Source organism: Bidens hawaiensis, unplaced genomic scaffold (genome assembly GCF_021521415.1).
Source record: "Bidens hawaiensis isolate Kalapana, Puna unplaced genomic scaffold, B.hawaiensis_p1.1 tig00029036_1, whole genome shotgun sequence".
NCBI lineage: Eukaryota > Viridiplantae > Streptophyta > Magnoliopsida > Asterales > Asteraceae > Bidens > Bidens hawaiensis.
The window spans coordinates 1-6,143 of record NW_027494783.1 but is presented as its reverse complement, the minus strand read 5'-3'; positions in this window follow the sequence as shown (position 1 = coordinate 6,143).

The window sequence follows — 6,143 nt, the reverse complement described above, 5'->3', positions numbered from 1 at the left end:
CCGAAGATACATAATAATTACCTTACTAATTTACTTTCATTACATAAGTTCATACATAGTTCGTACTATGTTACTTTAAACTATATAAATTACTGTCCTTTTCTATCTCGGATATTATTAGGGTCCGATCCCTTTCTCTTTCTATATCAAATATTATTAGGGTCTGGTCTCTCTTTCCTTTGTCTATCTCAGATATTATTAGGGTCTGATCCATTTCTTTTCTATCTCAGATATTATTAGGGTCTAGTCCCTTTTCCTTTGTCTATCTCAGATATTATTAGGGTCTGATCCCTTTCTTGTCTATCACGGATATTATTAGGGGTCTGGTCCCTTTTTACTTCTCAATCTCAAATATTATTAGGATCTCGTCCCTTTCTTCTCTATCTCAGATATTATTAGTGTCTGGTCCCTTTTTCTTCATCTTCGTACATACTGTCTTTACATACCCATAACATACATGCTTTCTTTAATCATTCATACATATTCATATATTGTACATATATCTATCATACACATACATCTATCATAAACATACCTCCCTTGTCAGCACGTGCAATATCCGAAGATCCTTCACATACCGACAAGCTTACATTCACATTTAAGATATACATACATAACATATAAACCATATAAGGCATACACTTACCAGTTAAGGTAAGTGTATTAACTATCACATCGAGTATGCACACGGCCCCGAAAATATAACAAGGAAATGGGGCTAGAAACTCACCTGGATCCTGTTTCTTTCCCGTTAATAGTTAATCCTTTCTTTAGTTGAGCTCGGCTAACTGTATATAATCTAGTCTAGTGGCCTAGTATTAGCTTATCTCCTTAGATCTTTACGACGCATGCCATCAAGTGTATACACGTATATGTATACATTTACAAGTCGCCAGGTATCCGGGTCTCAATATAAGCGAACTTAGATATATAAGCGAACTTAGATATAAGCGAACTTGTATATAAGAGAACTCAGATATAAGCGAACTTGTATATAAGAGAACTTAGATATAAGAGAACTTGTATATATAAGCAAACTTGTTATCTGGCGAACTTATATGTGGCGAACTTAACCAGCAGGTGAACTTAACCAGCAGGCGAAGTTAACCAGTAGGCGAACTTATTTAGCAAGCGAACTTAACATGCAGCAGCTACGGGTTTGGTTTTAACAACATTCAAACCTTGATATGAGGTTAACCGTTCCCGTAAACATTCCCACATCCATTTCCGGATAAGTCTTAACCCGGGGAACCATAAAGTTTGGACCTTTAGGCTTAAAACGTTCAAAACTAGATCTACGGTTTATTTAAACGAGCCGTTCATAACCATGAGTTCGTTAAGTCCATTTTAATCTTCAAGTTTGCAACTTTACGATTTGTCTAGACCCGAGCTATCATCCTAACAATTATCATGTAAATTTGTTCATGAAAAGTAAACCTTTTTAACAAAAACGTACCTTTGAGGTTTTTGTTTGAAATCACTCGAGATGCTCAAAACCATATCAAAAGAACTCCGATTTGAGTGATTCAAGCGGCCACGGAACCGTCTTGTACCTATCTACAAACCCGTCAGCTCACCTTCGCCGTAAACCGCTTCTACAATCTCCAGAACAGCAGAACAGTCGACGGAATCTTCACTTTAGAGCTGCTGTGGTTTTACTAAAAAAACCGGACTTCCCGACCTCTGATCGAAGATATTTTCAGTGGAAAACTTCATTTATATGTCATGAATACTTGGTTAAAATTTGAGACCGATCCGACGGCTAGATCTCCGGGAATCTTTGTGTCTTTGTGGGTGTTTTTCTCAAAAACGGGAATTGGGTTAAGTGTGTGTATTGATGGTGTAAGCTATGGTGTGGAGATGTATAAAAATGGAAAGGATTAGGGTTTTAAGGGGTATTTATACTCCCTTAAGCCCATGGACCTTAGGCCCATCTTTCCTTTTTGGTCCATATTTAATTCCATCTAATTAGCCTACTTATCCTTCCATCTTTATTATTTTATTTCTCTACTAACTTAAGTAAACTTTTAGATCTTAAATAAATAATGTATTAATTGTTACAATCTTTTTGTGGTAAGGTAAGTATACCTTGGAATATTATGAGACTGTGTGTATGTGCATATATAAGATTAAATGAAATAAACAAGTAGACAGGTAAATAAGTGCAATGAACAATCAAATAGGGCAATCACGTATAGGCAATACGTATAAGGACCCTGCTGCATAAACTATACTAAGTCGTTACGTCTAACCGCATATCCTGCTCTGATACCAATCTGTCACACCCCGACCAAAGGCGGCGGAACATGCTGGGGCATGACGGATTGCTCAAGAACACAATGACACTATTAAAGTGACAATATTTACACAACTCATTTATTTCATTCAATAACTCAAATAAAACTTGTTCAAAGATTTAATACAAACAATTACAACAATAACTAATTCATTGAATATCCTAATGGTATAATATAAGTGATGAATCTTCAATCTTCATATGCATGGCAAAAAATAGATTTGATCAACACGAATGTTTGTGAGAAATTGACTCTAGATTGTCGCTATCTAGTCAAAAACAATTAATATCAGTTCCTAGTTACCTAAGAATTAATAAAAAACAATTAATAAAAAAACACATAAAAATCTATCTATTTGTGGTAAGGTAAGGATACCTTGGAATAATATGAGACTGTGTGTATGTTCATATATGAGATTAAATGAAGTAAACAAGTAGACAGGTAAATAAGTGCAATGAACAATCAAATAGGGCAATCACGTATAGGCAATACGTATAAGGACCCTAGTGCATAAACTATACTAAGTCGTTACATCTAACCGCATATCCTGTAGTCATGGCTCTGATACCAATATGTCACACCCCGACCAAAGGCGACGGAACATGCCGGGGCATGACGGATTGCTCAAGAACACAATGGCACTATTAAAGTTACAATACTTACTCAACTCATTTATTTCATTCAATAACTCAAATAAAACTTGTTCAAAGATTTAATACAAACAATTACAACAATATCTAATTCATTGAATATCCTAAAGGTATAATCTAAGTGATGAATCTTCAATCTTCATACGCATGGCAAAAAATTGATTTTATTAACACGAATGTTGGTGAGAAATTGATGCTAGATTGTCGCTATCTAGTCAAAAACAATTAATATCAGTGCTAGTTACCTAAGCAAGCTAGGGTAAGTAGGGTGTCGAACCACGAGGAGTATGTGGTCAATGTAACGTGTAACAGATTTTATACAATTATGATGTTATGAATTGTAGTGCTGATCACACAAACAAATAAGTTTTGGTTTTAATCTTAATTACGAAAATAATAACTTTCAACAATTAACAAAGACAAACCACACCTGGGATTCAAGTAAGAAACCAAATAGAAATCTCATGCAACTTAACTAATTAACAATCTTAGATCAATACAGTCTGACTAACCAGTTAAACCTTAGGCACCAACAATCGCTAACACACGGCACTGGTTATCAAACAGTCCCTGCCAGTGTGACTCAACTAAGGGCAATTGTATGCTTCGTTGGTTAAACAATCCTATAAGCAATTATTATAGCAACCGACAAACTAATCGTTCTGATTGACATAAACCTAAACCGACTAAATGCACAACAATACTAAACATCAGTACTCATAGATTAATCAAAGACAATTAGAAATCATTCGTTCTAAATACATGAGAAATAATGAAAGTTACAAACTTTACATCCTCGGGTATGATTCGAAGAGATTAGCCGCTCATGATGTTGATGTTATCTTCAATCTTCATGAAATCCAGAGTTGATTTGATGAAGTAATTGTTGTTTTTCTCTCCAAGAATTGTTTCCAGCCTCTAGAGATGTGTCTTCTCTCAAACCCTAGTTTTATGCCTTATATAGGTTTAGAATGTGACTCCCGTAGTTTTATTCGGTTCAACACATAGTACTCTAGTTTTAGCAAATGGTACTCTTGCTCGGCAAATGGTACTCTAACTTTATTATATGATACTTAATTCAGCAAACCATACTTTAATGCATGCTCCTCTCAGCTCAGCATGTGATACTATGTTTTCAGCAAATGATATGCTAAAGCAACTTTTACCTAGATCCTCCAGTTTTGATCATACACGATCACACATCATCCCGGGTCTTCATCTCGTGCTTGTACAGGACCAAATTAACTGCTTTAACGTCTGTGTCCTGAAATACAATAAACACGTATGAAGTATCAAAGTTCCCACAATAAACGGTTAAAATAACAAATAACGAAAATAAATATATACAAATTAACCAACCATCACATCCCCATACTTATCTTTTGCTTGCCCTTAAGCAAACTCTAAAGTAAACATTAACGTCCATCATAGGTATGTGAATTATCACCATTAATACTAGTAAGGTTTAAGGTCATACCCAGTTTCCCGGACTGACACTTTCTAGATTGACATCCCACAAATAAGATTAAATGATGCTATAAAAACAATAGAGCCACCCAAACGAGTATACTTTGTTTCCGGTTAAGGCTTACATTTTCATACCCCTCACACTATCAACACTCCTCTAGGTTTAATATTTGGACTAGCAACAGATGTGCTAGTATATGTGTCTGCCCTAAATTTCCAAATATGAGTCACTATTTAATATGCTTGCAGGTCAGTCTTATCTCCACCCATTACCCACCGTTGCATAAAGACTCGGACTAAGGTTTTGCTGAGGCTTAGGTTTTGGTGCGAATTAGGCATATTTAGTGACTAAGGTGGATGCACCCAGTTTTATAGATACACAAACAAATAATCAATAACAGACAAACTGCTAATTACACAGACTGAACATAAACTGACAACTTCTTTTTGGCTTTTTGCTGATTTTTTTTATAAACAAATCGATAAACAAATATTTACAAACTCTACCGAGACTTATGTACATTGTATACTATGTTCTACAACTAAACTATATACAACTCGATAACAAACTGGATTTCATCACATGGGTAAAAATAAAATAATATAAAATAAAGGCCAAGGCTGAATTGGTGTGTAATGTGGGTTTAGCAAATTAAAAAGGAACAAGGTCCAAACGGGCTCCTAGGGGGATAATGTTGGGCAAGGAATTTTATTTAGTGGGGGGAAAATGTATGTACGGGTTTTCTAAAGTTCTAATCTCCATACAGGTGGTGGTATTAAGATTTCGATAAGCATATGACAAGCAAGTTCTAATTTTGTAAGACATACCTGGTTTCCCTCAATATATGATAAGACATGTTTTATATTTATTATATAATATGTGTATGAAGTACAGGGGCTGTCTCACAATATATCTGGAATTATGGGTTCCCGATATGAAAGATGTATACCCATCCCCTTGACTCGTTATCCCTGCCTAAACGACCCCATTTTCAACTTCTCTTTTTGAAAAAATTCATTAGGAAGACTATCGAGAAGCTAAAAAGTCAACCACGAAAAGAAACCTATAAATTGGCATTAATGACAATAATTAACGGTTAATAGCTTGGTTTCTTAACACTCTTCAAGGTACTACCTGGCTAAAATTTTCGAATTTACCCTATCCCTACACTTGAGGTTTACATTGTCCTCAATGTTAAGATGTTTAAACAATTAACGAACATTTGAGGGACGGGGTTAAAATTGGCGGCTTATCCATTTAAAACTCGAGGCTCTAATGTGATGGTTTAACTAAACAATTATACAATTACACTTCTAACACTTAAAAACAAAAATAACAAAGTAGATTATGAAACTGAAATCACCTGATATGAATGACAATGCAATGCTCAACGTGGCTCGTAGCTCTCGTAAACACTCGTCTCCCCCAAATACCATAACCGAATCTGCAAAATCTCGAGACGTTCAGAAGCAAGCTGCTCTCAAGTGTCACACATAGGTCATTTAAAAATTTTTCAAAAACGATTTTTAAATAATTATAAGACGATTACCGAGCCAAATCAGATAGTTTCAGAATAAATTTTGTTAAACGAGTTAAACATGTTAAAAGACCTAACTCACTTTCGTTTGAATCACGATTGCATTTAGCATATGCAACAAGCCCTTTAAATCCCATGGTAGCCCGGGTGGACAAGGGAGGTCTCGTGAGGGTTTATAGTGAACTACACTC